General features: G+C 39.0%; 1 non-coding gene across 1 annotated transcript; it reads left to right on the top strand.

The window, feature by feature from the left end:
• Nucleotides 1–15,008: 15,008 nt before the first annotated feature.
• Nucleotides 15,009–15,115, top strand: LOC127133667 (small nucleolar RNA R71). The gene has a single exon (XR_007807617.1). It is a non-coding gene; the product is annotated as a small nucleolar RNA R71 (small nucleolar RNA).
• The last annotated feature ends 280 nt before the right edge of the window (nt 15,116–15,395 follow it).

Genomic DNA, 15,395 nt, shown 5'->3' with positions numbered 1-15,395 from the left:
TTTTTGCAATTGGTCTCATATTTTTGTGATTCCAAATAAAAGAGTTATGAATTTTTGAAAATAAATGGAATAAAAGGAAAATAAAACAGAAATTGAAAAATATGGAAAATCAGGAAGCGTTGGATCCATATTCATTAATTGACGTGGACAATCCTTGGCTCAGAGATGCGTGCTCATGATGAACATTAGTCAAGCGCGTTGCAAAACGTATTAAAACAAGTCAAATGAAACAAGGGCTCAGATTAGATCATGGCAGTTGGATCCAAAGGCCGAGGAGATTCCACGTGGGGACGGTGGTGGAAACCACCGTCTTCTCCGGTGAGCAAACAGAAACCGGCCACGAGTTGCATGTTTTGCAACCTCAACCAAACTACACGTGCCTTATACCAAATTAAAGCTGGGGTGATGTACATCACCCCTATAACCTTGGATTTCTCTCAAGATCTCTATGGAAGGAGAAATCTGAGATGGAAAATCCAGGTGTTCAAACTGAAATGCATCAATTCACAAAATTAAAGTCATCATTGGCTAGCCTCTCACACGAGGACTTTAGAGAACCAAACAAACACAAGCAAAGCACAATATATGATGAGATTCAGATCAAAATAGTTGAGAGGTAAACCTTTGAAGTGTAGCTTTGATGAGCACAATCCAACCAAACTCTTGCTTGCAGTTTGATCTTGAGATGATGATGATGCAAGGCTTAGGAATTGGAAACTGAAGTTCAACCCAGGAAGTTGAAATTCAAGTTTAAAATTGAGAGAAAAAATTCAGAATTCTTTTTAAGTGAGGTTGGGTATGGATTTCAGCAGAGCTTTAGGCGCCTTCAGGTTGATAATTGAATGAAGCAAGGTTCCTATTTATAGCTGAAATGCAGGGCAAGGTGAGGAGAAACTCGTGTGCATGATCATTGGGTCCTCCATGCATGGGCCTGTACAGGCGCATGTGAGGCCCAAAACCAATTGGAAATGCAACCTGAAGTCACTTGGAGTTGAAATGGACGTGTGGTTTCAGTGGCAAATGCTTGTGCATGAAGTTTCATCATGAATTCCATAAATTGGCATGAATGTTCCCCTCTTCGAAAGTCACTCTTAGAAAATCCAAACATAGGCATGTGAGTAATGGTTGGAAAGGTCTTGACATAAGGAACAAAAGTTATGTTGGACAAAAATCCATTTGGAGTTTGGAAATTTATGAAAACTGGTCATAAAGTTTGATGTACAAAACATGTCTTTGAAAAATTTGCCAAAAATGACCAACTTCAAGCCCTTCTGTTTCAATGCTGAAAGCCTCAAATTGAAACACCTCCAACATAAAAGTTGTAGATATTTTCTAGATGATAAATTGGAACTTAAATTTTGCATAATTTGGATTTTTTATGAGAAAGTTATGGGCACTTAAAGTTGGACTTTTTCAAGATTCAATGGCTTTGATCCAAAGTGACCTATAATGTTTTTATTATCACATGTGTTTCTTTTAGGATTATGAAATTTTATCCAACATAACATTTGAAGTACACATCTTAATACTTCCAATTCAATTGGTCTCACCTCAAAATAATAAAAAATGAAGGAGTTAGGTCCTTGGGAAGTTGACCCAAAATTAGGGTTTCAGTCAAAATGACCTATAATGTTTTGAAATGAATGATGACCTTCCAAGTTTCAAATGGATTTTTGATGAACATGAACGTTGTTCATATGGTTCTTAAGAACATTGTTTATCTTGGGATCATCTTCATTTGACAAACACATCAAAAGTTAGGTCTCAGTGGATTTCAATTTGGTTAGATGACTTGACTGGTCAACTTCTCAAGTCCAAACTTCAAATCTTATTGAATGAATGATTGAGGGGCCTGAAATAGGCTTATATATGCATAAAATGATTAATTAAAGAACTTCCCTTGATTATATTTGATCATAGGTTGAGGTTGCTTCATGAGCAAGGCATAGTCAATGCACAGTTGAATTAGGGTTTCCTTGGGAAACAATCCTCAAGCCCTTTGGTTTATCTTCATCAAATTGGAAAATTGATATACTTAGGAGACATATATGATGATGGAGAGCTTTTGGAACCATTGTCATGCTTGCTTTCATCTTCATCTAGCCACTTTATTGAGCATAGGAACCTCCTAGGAGCAAGGGCACATGTGATCACTTGAGCTTCAAAACAAAAGAAGTTAGTGACATATTTTTGTGATTTTGGTTAGCAAACAAAATAAGAAAAGAAATAATATACAATTCAAGCATGCTCATTCCTTCTTTACCACTTAAGGCTCGTGGCATGTAACTCTTGTCTTAACTTTCAAGTGGAGGGAGAAGAAACTTTATAGTCGTCTCTTGCATTGATGAAGACCTTATCAATCATTCAATTCGAATTGCACTAAAGTCTATAAATAAAGGTGAATACGATGAATGCTGGATCATACGTCCCATACCCAAAGATACTCAGAATGGGGTTAGGAATACTCCAGTCCCACTCCTTCTCCATTGCTTAAGGCTCATGTCATAAAACTTGGTTCATGATTGATAAGTTGTTGATATAGTTCTTGCTTATTGCATGATGCTCTATGAAGGGAGAGAGACTTTTCAATTCTATGATTAGGATTGTGCTAAAGTATATGAATATAGGTGAATACAATGAGCATTAGGTCATATGTCCCATACCAAAAGATATTCAGAATGAGGGTAGGAATACTCCAGTCCCACTCTTTCTCTATTGCTTAAGGCTCGTGCCACACACTTCTAACCTTGACTTGAAAAACATTTGTAGTTTCAACCTTTGATGTGCTCGTTTAATCGGTTTCTTGGTATGACTGAGGATGCCTTGATTGAAGATCTTGACTTGAGGCTTCACGCTCCACAGCTTAAAAGATAAGTCTTATTAAGTGACCAAGGGTCTTTTGGTCACTCAATTCAGACTGTAAGTTCAAAGGATTTAATCGATCAAAATTGGTTTTGATCAATTTAATCATGGGTTTATTTTGGTTTAGGGAATTGGGTTAGTCCTAATCTAGAAGTTAGTAACTGTTTAGAAACTATCCTAAGAGGTCATGCATTGGTTGATTAAAATTGATTAAGAATCTATGTTAGAATCCTAGGGGAGCATGTGTATGTTAATCAAAGTCTTGATCAAAAGTCTATATACAAGCCCTAAGGGAACCTACAATTGTTAGGAAGTGATTAAATCCTAATGTCAAGTTCTAGTCCTAATGGATCATGTTGTTAAATGGATAAAATGCCTAAAATCCCCCCATAAAGGGCAAAATGGTCATTTACAAAATATGTCCAAATGTTATCACAAATCAACTTCTAGTCAATGTCTAACCATAGCCTAAAATTGACTAAATCCTAAAGATTGATTTTTACCTATTGTGTGGAAATTACACTGTCCTAAATTTAATCAAAAATCTAATTATTTCTAATTAAACCTAGTTTTGATCTAATTAAAACTATATTAACCTAATATTCAAAAAAATCAAGATTTTAATTTCCTATTACCAAAATTAAACTAATTAACCTAATCTTAATCTAGCTAATTAAGCTAATTGCAAAAATTAGAAATCAATTAAAAAATATAATAAAATTAAATTTGGTTAGGAGGTGTAACCTATGGAAAGGGGGTAAGAAGCTGGATTTTGTTATGCGGGCTTTAAGTCAAGCTCAAGACTAAGTTATTGGCAATAGGGGGGTTACACCCCCAAAAAACAGAGTGGGAAGCAAAAAAATAAAGCGTGGGCTTTCCACTAAGCCCACTACCACGTTTACTCAATACTCACAGGGGGTGTATAAGGAATATGGTTGTGTGAAACAGAATTTAATGGGCCTAAATGGCACCAAGCCCATTAAAGGGTGAACCCAAAGTTAAATGTTGACTTGTCTAAGTCAACAAGTTTGAAAGCACTCCTGCGCGCGCTACTTTCCCTCTCACTCACATTTCATTCTACTAGTCATCCGCCGTGAGACACCATGCCGGAGGCTGCTGATGCGGTGTTTCACAAGTATACGAACGCGTCAGAGTAATATAAAAGATTGTCGAATCCACAGAGACCAAGTGTCAATCTATCGTTATCTATTGTTATGGTGTTTATCAAAGGCAACCAAAATAGGTGTTTTTGGAGTGTGCAATGAAAAATAAAGTGTTGAATAAAGATTAATAAATAAAGACAGGGTCAAATGTATATCACGTAATCAATTAATAATCCAAGTACTTGCTAATAGAGCTACTTATGGACAGTGTTTCCTACTTTGAAAAGAACTAATTTAACGGGAACTGTCGCTTTCGCGTATTCAGAACCGAGTTGTACTCCCTAATCAAACCCTCTTATTGTCACTTATAAAAAGGCGCGCATTGCGTTAGAGTAGTAAACCTATTTTTAAGAAATATAGTATCTTAACTAAGTTGAAAAGTATTATAACCTGGATTTCTTAACCAAAAAGAGGTTCTCACGAACCGGACTCTAAACTTATAAACGCGTCCGAAAATAGTTTTAAAATCTCTTTTCTTCTTAAGTTAAAAACTCCTAATGAACTAAACAAAGCGCTTTCGCTGTTTTTGAAATAGTTAAAAACAATTAAGTTTAAAAAGACGTTGGACGGCTTTCGATCTTACCCAACGGAATTGAAGTGCGGGAAAACTTAAGTTGAAATCTAAAATAGCCCTTAAGTGTTTCTACGAACAATTGTACGGATTATCAGTTCAATTACGATTCTTACATTCTAACCTTATAGATTTAGTTAGACATGGTAAAGTAAAAGTGCATTAATTTAAATAAAAGTAGTGCGAGTGCGGGAAATAAATAAAAGTAGTGCGAGTGCGAGAAATAAAGAAAGTAAAGCGAGTGCGGTGAAATAAATAATTTAAAACGAGTGCGAGGAAATAAATAATTTAAAGCGAGTGTGAGGAAATAAATAATTTAAAGCGAGTGCGGGGAAATAAATAATGTAAAGCGAGTGCGAGAAATAAATAATTTAAAGCGAGTGCGAGAAATAAATTAAGTAAAGCGAGTGCGAGAAATAAATAAAGTAAAGCGAGTGCGAGAAAATAAATAAGATAAAGACAAGTAATAAAAACCTGCTCCAATCGGAGGGTTGAGTAAATTGCAAAGCGGAAATGAAAATGGCGGCAGGATTAACTTCCTTCCAAAGTGCTCCAAACTCGATTACAGACTCTATCACAGACTCGATTACACAATTGTGGTAACACTCCAATGCGAAGCGATTACCACTTTAAAATACTGAGTATATGCCTAAGTGAAACAAAGTTGCTCTGAGTTTGCCTCTGCTCTAAGTTTGGATGATTGTAAAAGTGATTTCGAGTTTCTATTTATAAGAAAGTAAAAAGATGGAAATGACAAGGATGCCCTTCAACTTGAAAATGGGAGGGAAAACTTTTTCTCTTGTGGCGCCCACCACAAGGCCATGGCGCCCGCCACAAGGCCAATCTGAGGCGTCTTAGTGGAAGTAGTGGGGAACGTGGCAGTTGAGGGAAGTTGAGCTTGGACACGTCATGGCAGGGTCTATGGCGCCAGCCATGGGGTAGGCCACAAGTACAAAATGCTGAATTTTAGGGTTTTTAGCTCTTTTTCACTCCTTTTCTCGATCGGGGCTCCGATTAAAGTAAAAACCTGAAAACAAAGGAAAACATAGCAATAACACAACAAAATAACAATAAAACAACTAGAATGCATGTGAAATCGGAGTCGAAAATATGGTAAATTTCAGTGTTATCAAACTCTCCCACACTTAAACCTTTGCTTGTCCTCAAGCAAAACATTAAAAAGCTCATAAAAGAAAATTTTCTGTAAACGAGTGCTTCAGGTAAAAATTCTAAGTTCAAGTCGGGATGCAGTGATAGGTACTAACTGAGTGAACTAAGGGTATCATGATGACACTAATCCGCAAATACGGACATAAACTTCATTCCTATATTAACCAACCCATATTATCCCACAATACCTAGGCCTGCCTCTTCATCTCTTTTTGTGTCATTTTCATTCAGGCGCAATCACATTAAGCCCGTTATCCGTACATGCTTCATAGTAGAGTAGCCTGTTAGTGATTATGATCTGAGCATGGGGTTTCCGACACATAAATATGTGTAAACCCTTTTATTGGACCCAACTGTAGTTGTGGGGGATCGGATCGTAATCCGTCCTACCAAGTTCAGTGCCAGATACCTCTGAACCAACTAACAGTGGTTAAGTTTTTCTTTTTCTTTTTCTTTTTCTTTTTGTAGCATTTTTTTACAATTCTTTAGTTTAAATGACTTTGTGAGGGTCACCTATACCGGAGTTGCCTTTTTGCTTTCTTTTATTTATTATTTTTTTTTCTGGATCATTCACTTATTTGCATCGGTCCCTTACGTAGAGGATATGTAGGCCGGAGCTGACTGCTGAGATAAACTACTGAGGAATTATACGGAAATGATGATTAGGGCCATGGTATATGGGGTTTCGGGAGTGGTTCCTATATTTACGAAGTCTATGGTGCTAAAATAATACTGATGTTTCGCAAAGTTCTCCTAAGTCACCACATCCTTACTCAAAACATGTCTTTAAAACCTGAAAACTTTCGGAATAACACTATTTTCTTTTACAATTTTTTTTTTGGTGGGGCTAAAGGTATGGGGAGGTAGGATTGTACTAAAGATCTACTATATTTGGTGACTCGTCAGACTCATGCATTATACTAAAAAGCAAAATAAACGACTAAAAGGAAATAACAATAAATAAACTATCTAAAAACAGCAAAGAAAAAGCGATAAAGGAAAAACGAGAAAAACAATAAAGAAAGGATGATAGAGTCTCCTCCCACACTTAAATCGAACATTGTCCCCAATGTTTCGAAATAAGATAAGGGAAGAGTTACTTGACAACCTATTGCTGACCACTGTTGCCCTCGCCATCCTGCGGTGGACGACGGGATCGAGTACCACGACGGTCTCTCTGATCCATCCTCGCCTGCAGGGCATCCTGAACGGTCCTCACCTCTCGAAGGTTACCCATAATGGAACCTTGAGTGGCTTCAATGAGTGCCAAGTTTCTCTGGTGGTAGTGTTGCTGACGGGCTTATGAATCTGTGATCGTTTGCAGAGACTGTAGAACAGTGTCATATGACATGTCTGTCCTCCGCTGCGACTCTTGCATGAAGCTCATGTTATCCGCCATTTGTTGCTGGATGGTAGAGAGTAGGTCGTCACGCCTATGCTCTCTAGCCATGTGGTCACGCCACATCTCCTCTGTAATATAGAAGCCAGGAGTGGTACCTGCAGAAGAAGAAGATGGTGCGGTGTGTGGTGGTGAAGGATGATGAGGGGACACATGGGGTACGGGAGATCTCTCTCTCCGATCATATTTATCATCAGTGGCATGTCCCGCCTCATCAGGAATGTTAGGAGGAATTCCTCTCATCTTGTACATCTGTACGTCTAGTGCACGGCAAAACAACAGACGAGATGGCTACACCATGAACCATAAGCATATAGCCTCCTTCTTTCCTTGAACGGCACAATTTCATGTCTCTTAGAAATTTTAGGTTAATTGTGCGAGGAGGTAAGGGGTCTAGGGTAGCCATCTCATTGTTCAGGTTAAGTGCCCGAGCAATAGATGTAATCAATCCACCAAAAGAAATCGGTCCCGCTTTATTCAAAGTTAAAGTCATATGAGCAAGCATGAACGGGACCGAATTAATACGTCTATTTGTGAGGCTTCCTTGTAAAAATAGAAGCTCTCTAGCATTAACCTTATTTGGATTCTCCCGGCCAAAAATAGTGCATGCCAACAGATATCTAAAAACTCTGATGGCCGGGTTATGGATAGTTGAGGCAAGAACTCCTTCAAAAGAGTTTATGGAAGTGTTTGATAAACGCTCCCAGAAGGAAAATACCTCAATAGACCATTCGGAATCCAAAGGGGCCTCACAAATAGCACCGTCCCCATGAGGGATTCCTAACAAGCTGGCTAGTTCGTCGGTACTGAATTCGTATTCAACAGCAAACATTCTAAATCTGACAGTACCAACTGTGCTAGCAGTGTTAGGGTTGACAATATAAATTAAGGAACTCAAAAATTCAATTGTCAACCGCTCATAGGTGGGTTCTTTGTTGGAAAAGAAATTATGCAAACCTAAATTATCTAATAAATGAAATATGTTATGATAGATACCTAAAGTGTAGAGACAGTTTTCGTCAACATACCTTGTCGGGAGGATTTCCCGATTTTTCAACCGTTCGATGATTTTTCTTTGTCTATCCTCGGGTTTCCCTCCTCGAAGAATGAATCCGTTAAACTCCATTTGAAAGCTCTTGAAAAGTGATGAAGAAGATGAAGTGGTTTGTGAAAAGGTTGGATTTTTACGAAATTCAACGGATGAAAATGAAAATGGAAATCGGAAAAATGATTTGTACAGTGTGGTGGTTAGAAAAGTATGAGCTTTTTGTGGGTTCAATGATGTTTTTCCAAGGTGAAAAAATGGGTTTGGAAGGTTGTAAGGTGTAAAAATGGTGAAGAAAGGGGTTCTGCCCCGACCTTTTACAGACGCTGTGGCGGGCGCCACAGGGTCTATGGCGGGCGCCACAAGGCAAAATCTGGCTGGGCCGGATTTTGGTCTTTTGGCTTGGGCTTCTCTTGTCTTTTGGCTTTGAGGGGTCCGAATAACATTCGTTTTGTGATTTTCCTAGCATCATTGGCTTGCATAATTTTTGTAGAAGTAAAAAAATAAAATAAAAATGAAACAAAAATTAAATATTAGACTAATAAATAAATAAACAACTAAAATAAAAAATGCAAATAAAACAAATATAAGACATATATAGATAAAAGTAGAAATATCAATGTATAGATGTAGTTTATATAATATTCCAAATGCGATAATATAAGATGGGTTATGTAAATACGAGAAAAATAAAATAAAAGAAAGATAAAATAAGATGGAATGGTGAGATCATATAGTGGGGATGTCATCTTCCTGAGAGGCTCCACGGAGCATGGCTACCTCCTACTTGAGCTCTGCGATCTCCTGATATAGACAGTCGGCTTCTGTAGCATGGGTGAGATCAGACACTCCCATCTGTAAAGTGAGGTCAGCCACCTCCTGTCTAAGCTCTGCGATCTCTCTACGACACTCGGCAATCTGAGTGCGGATGTCGGGGGTCTGCAATGAAAGATTATTAGAGAAAACAGTGATTCTGGGAGATGATGGTGTAGGCGTGTATTCAGCAACAGGTGGTGATCTCGGCTCCTGAACGGTCTCTCCCTGGCCTTCCAGAGCATAACTCCAATTCGTTGGATCATGCACACTAGTCATCATAGGATTTGGCAGCGTGAAATAGTGGATAGCCTCGTTGTCGACTAGCAATCAGAACTGACATGGGTGGAAAGAGGCTCTCCTCATCAACCCTCTGGTCAAACAGAAGTCGATGTCCATGGTGGTGTACCCACAGTAGGTCCGAAGATGTAACAGCTTGCGAGACAGACCTAAAGCGACAGCAATCTGCGTGATGATTCCGCCAACATGGATGACTCCTTCGGTAGATCTGGAGATACCACTGAGACTGTATAATAAAAAGTTCCCACATGCTACTGGGCGAGACTGGGATGCACAAAATAATAGGAAGATCTCCTCTTCACTCAGTAGTGTCTCTGCATTCGGCCTTTCCAGGAAGGAATGTGCTAATATCATCTGAAAGTATCTGAAGGTGGGGTTATGTATAACATGAGATAGTTGTGTAGATGGATCCTGGCTTCCGCCACCTGATATATCACTCCAAAACTTCTCCACTTCCTTGCCCAGAAAATATCCCATAGGTGTCTCCGGGATAGCATCAGGAGTGGTCTGGAAGCCCAAAAGGTCGCCGAACTCTTTCTGGCTGAAAGAGTACTCAACTCCAAAAAGCTTGAAAGTAGCATACCCATCTGGTCCAGAGTATGGGTCATAGTCGAATGAACTCAGGAACTCCAGTGTCAGGTTCCTATAGGTGTTACTCAAGTCATCAGCAAACTCGTCCCAGTAAAGCTGGTGGCTAAGGAATCGGATACTCGCTCGATACCCAGTGCCTCCATACAGTGCTGATCAGGATAACGTGTGGGTGCCATAGGGCGCTGATACAGAGCGATGTAGCACTCTCTCTGAGCATTATCTCTATAGGCCACGTGCATGTCATCGAAATCCTGCATCCTGTAAAAGTTAAGAAAGTGATCCTGAAAATGCAAACCATTCAAATTTTAGTCTCAATGCAAAATATGATAAAATAAAATAAAATTAAAATTAAATAAATGCGAAAAGTAAAATGAAAGAAAAACCATGGGTTGCCTCCTACGCAACACTTGTTTAACGTCATTAGCTTGACGATTAGAATTTATACACCTGTAGTAATAGGAATTGGTGGATCAATCAGGGTGTGGCTTGAGTAGTATGTTGGAATGTCTCCTCCTTCGTAGAGCTTCAGTCTTTGTCAATTTACAACGAATGGACTACAGGTATCGCTCTTGATTTCCAAGGCTTCGGATCTCAGAATCTTGGATACTTCGAAAGGACCAGTCCATCTTGAACGTAGCTTTCCAAGGAAGAGTCGTAACCTAGAGTTGAAAAGGAGAACAGGATCACCTATATTGAAGTTTTTCTTTACTATTCTTTTGTCGTGATAGGCTTTTGTCCTCTCTTTATATATTTTTCATTCTCGTAGGCAGATTGCCTAAGTTCTTCTAATTTATGAATGTCTAGGGTACGCTTTTCTCCAGCGGCTAGGTAGTCTAAATTCAAAGTTTTAATGGCCCAATAGACCTTATGCTCTAATTCGAATGGTAAGTGACATGATTTTCCATAAACTAATTGATTAGGAGTAGTTCCTATAGGGGTTTTGAAAGCGGTTCTATAGGTCCATAATGCTTCTTGAAGCTTCTGAGACCAGTCTCTCCTAGAAATAGAAACAGTCTTCTCTAGGATTTGTTTTATCTCCCTATTAGATACTTCTACTTGGCCACTAGTTTGTGGATGGTATGGTGTTGCTACTCTATGCCTAACTCCATATTTTCTTAAAAGTTTGTCAAATATTCTCGATATAAAGTGTGATCCTCCATCGCTTATCACTAAACATGGTGTTCCAAATCTAGGGAATATATAGTTTTTAAATAGTTTGATTACTACCCTAGTGTCGTTTGTGGGTGCAGCTATAACTTCAATCCACTTAGACACATAGTCTACAGCTACTAAGATATACCTGTTTCCTAAGGATGGTGGGAAAGGTCCCATGAAATCTATACCCCATAAGTCAAAGAGTTCTACTTCCTGAATGTTTCTTAGAGGCATTTCATCACGCCTTGAAATGTTTCCAGTGCGTTGGCATCTATCACATTTGACAATGCAAGCATAGACATCTCACCACATGGTAGGCCAGAATAGGCCAGCTTGAAGAATCTTGGCGTATGTCATAGAGGTGCTCGCATGTCCATCATAAGGTGCAGAATGACAGTGCTCGATAATATTATTTACCTCTTCTTCTGGAACGCAACGGCAAAAAATGCTATCTTTACCCCTTTTGAAAAGGAGCGGTTCGTCCCAATAGAAGTTTCTCACATCGTGGAAGAATTTCTTTTTGCGGTGGTAGTCAAGATCAGGGGGTATTATATCAGCAGCTAGGTAATTAACGAAGTCTGCATACCAGGGTACGTTACTTATTGCTAAGGAATTTTTGGGGTGCTCATAAGGATCTAGGTTATTATCTTCAATGGTTTCTACTCTAGCTATCAGTCTATCATAGGCGAAGTCATCATTTATGGGTACTAGTTCAGGTTTTAGATGTTCTAGCCTAAAAAGGTGATCAGCTACTACATTTTCAGTGCCTTTTTTTATCTCTTATGTCTAAATCAAACTCTTGTAGTAATAGAATCCATCGGAATAACCAGGGCTTGGCATCTTTTTTACTTAATAGGTAACGAATGGCAGCATGATCGGTGTAAACTATAATTTTTGCTCCTACTAGATAAGATCTAAATTTGTCTATAGCGAAAACTACAGCGAGTAATTCTTTTTCAGTTGTTGCATAGTTAAGTTGGGCAGCATCTAGGGTTCTACTGGCATAATAAATGGCATGTAATTTTTTTATCTTTCCTTTGTCCTAGAACGGCTCCAACTGCATTATCACTAGCATCGCACATTATCTCAAAAGGTTCCGACCAATCGGGTGGTTTCATAATGGGTGTTGAGATTAACGCTTGCTTTAAAAGATTAAATGCGTCATTACATTTTTCATCGAAAATGAATTCAGCGTCTTTCATTAAAGGTCCAGTTAAAGGTTTAGTTATTTTGGAGAAGTCCTTAATAAAACGCCGGTAGAATCCAGCGTGTCCAAGAAAGCTTCGGACTTCTCTGATGGTTTTTGGTGGTTTTAGGTTTTCTATAACTTCTATTTTAGCTTTATCTACCTCTATACCTTTTTCGGAAACTATAAGTCCTAAAACTATTCCTTCGGTTACCATGAAATGACACCTTTCCCAGTTTAGCACGAGGTTCACCTCCACGCATCTCTCCAGGATTTTCTCAAGGTTAGCAAGACAATTATGGAAATCAAATCCGCAAACCGAGAAATCGTCCATAAACACTTCCATGATACCATCTAGGTAGTCTGCAAAGATTGACATCATGCAGCGTTGGAAAGTAGCTAGGGCATTACAGAGGCCGAACGACATTCGTCTGTAGGCAAAAGTTCCATAAGGGCATGTAAAGGTAGTTTTTTCTTGATCTTTGGGGTGGATAGGTATTTGGAAGAATCCAGAGTATCCTTCTAGACGCTCCAACATTTGGTCTATAAATGGTAAAGGGAAATGATCCTTCCTAGTTGCTTTATTTAATTTTCTATAATCTATACACATCCGCCATCCTCCTTCTAAACGCTTTGCTACATGTTCGCCTTTATCGTTTTGCACGACTGTGATGCCTCCCTTTTTAGGTACTACATGCACAGGGCTCACCCACTTACTATCCGAGATCTGGTAGATGATACCTACCTCAAGTAACTTAAGAACTTCCTTTTTAACAACATCACTCATTATAGGCTTTATTCTTCTCTGATGTTCCCTGGAGGGTTTTGAATCTTCTTCGAGCGAAATCCGATGCATGCATACGGATGGGCTTATACCTTTCAGGTCAGAGATATTATATCCTAAGGCTGAGGGATATCTTCGTAAAACGTCTAAAAGTTGGTTCGTTTCCTCTTGGCTCAAGGTAGCACTGAGTATAACTGGACGGTTCATCTCTTCATCGAGGAACTCATATCTCAGGTTCTTAGGCAGTTCCTTAAGTTCTAAGGTTGGTTTCTTAGGGCATGGCATAGGATCTGGAGTAAGGGATAAACATTCGTAAAGGTTATCATCGATGTAGGGTTTCTTAAAGTCATCATCTTCCCTTATGAGAGTTGATGGTAACTTAATTGTTTTTATAATTTCTTTTTGTTCTAATTCTCTAACACATTCATCAATGATATCTAAGGCATAACATGAGTCTCCCATCACAGGTGCCATAAGAAATTTCGAAAGTATAAATTCTATTTTCTTGCCACCTACCTCAAATGTCAACTTTCCTTTCTTGACATCTATTATGGCTCCTGTAGTCGATAAGAATGGTCTACCTAGAAGGATTGGTATATCATTGTCCTCTTTGATGTCCATGACAACAAAATCAGTAGGGATAAATAACTGACCTATCCTAACAGGAACATCTTCTAAAATTCCTATCGGATGTTTAACAGATCTATCGGCTAACTGAAGTGACATCTTAGTGGGATGTAATTCTCCTAAGTTTAACTTCTCACAAACTGCTAAAGGCATTAGGCTCACACTAGCTCCTAAGTCTAGAAAAGCTTTTTCGATGACATGATTACCCAAAAGGCAAGGAATGGAGAAATTTCCAGGATCTTTTTCTTTCTTTGCTAATTTGTCCTCGGAAATAGCATTACATTCCAAAGGCTTCGGATATGGTTTATTGATCTGGGTTTGTTTGATTCTTTGCGGATATGGTATAGGTGGTTTATATGGCGGGGGTGGTACGTAAGTTTTATCTTTAGGTTCTTCTCCTTTTTCTCGAACTTCCTGGTTTTCAGATTCCTCTGGTTCCTTTACTTCATCCGGGGGCTTGGTACATTCCTTAGAAGTTTCGGGTTCACTCAATCTAGGGTTTGGTGGCTCATCATAAGCGTTCCCACTTCGTAGGGTAATGGCATTGGCTTGTCCTCTCGGATTTTATTGAGGTTGTCCAGGGAATTGTCCTCTAGGTGTAGTCTGAGGGGCTTGGTTTAAAGCTACCTGAGAGATCTGGGTTTCAAGCATCTTGGTATGAGTAACTATTTGGTCAACCTTGGTTCCTAACTGAGTAATCAATTCGTTAACATGAATGTTTTGGTTCATGAACTCCTTGTTTTGTTGGGTTTGAGCGGTGATAAAATTTTCCATAATTTTCTCAAGGCTCGGCTTTGGTGGCACAGGTTGCATAGGTTGATTTGGTCTTGGGGCTTGATAACTAGGTCTCGGAGGTGCATTATTTTGGATTGGGTTATTGTTTTTATAGGAGAAGTTCGGGTGATTTCTCCATCCAGGGTTATAAGTATTCGAGTATGGATTCCCTTGGGTGTAGTTCACTTGCTCAGAGTGGGTTTCATTTAATAGACTGCATTCTGCAGATTGGTGTCCTTTGGTTCCACATATCTCACAATCCGACGAAACTGCGGCTACAGTATTCGGGTTTATGCACATATGCTCGACCTTAAGGGCTAATGCGTCCATTTTAGCTTGCATCAAGTCTATAGAGTTTAGTTCATGCACTCCTCCTTGGGCTTCCTTCTTCTCTATTGTCGCTCGTTCGAATCCCCATGATTGATGGTTTTGAGCCATATCTTCGATAAGGGCACTAGCTTTAGGATAAGGTTTGTTCATCAGAGCACCGCCTGCGGCAGCGTTGATGGTCATCTTTGTGTTGTAGTGAAGTCCATTATAGAAGGTTTGAATGATTAACCAATTTTCTAAACCATGATGTGGGCATGCTCGTAACAACTCTTTATATCTCTCCCAAGCTTCGAACAACGATTCTCCTTTGTTTTGGGTAAATCTAGTTATATGGTTTCGAAGAACGGCGGTCTTACTTGGGGGAAAATATCTAGCAAGAAAAACTCTTCTAAGGTTATCCCAAGTTGTAATGGAATTGGGTGGAAGGGAATCTAACCATGATAGGGCTTTATCTCTTAGGGAAAAAGGGAATAATCTTAAACGTATTGCCTCAGGAGAAGCTCCATTGGTTTTAAAAGTGCCTGCTAATTGAAGAAATATTTTTAAATGTTGGTTTGGGTTCTCAGTAGCGAGACCTGCGAATTGTCTCTGTTGCACTAGTTGCAACATGGATGGTTTAAGTTCA

The sequence above is a fragment of the Lathyrus oleraceus genome, chromosome 3, assembly GCF_024323335.1.
Source record: "Lathyrus oleraceus cultivar Zhongwan6 chromosome 3, CAAS_Psat_ZW6_1.0, whole genome shotgun sequence".
NCBI classification, from domain to species: domain Eukaryota; kingdom Viridiplantae; phylum Streptophyta; class Magnoliopsida; order Fabales; family Fabaceae; genus Lathyrus; species Lathyrus oleraceus.
Note: the sequence above shows the minus strand (reverse complement) of the source record. Positions and strands in the feature narration are given on the sequence as shown.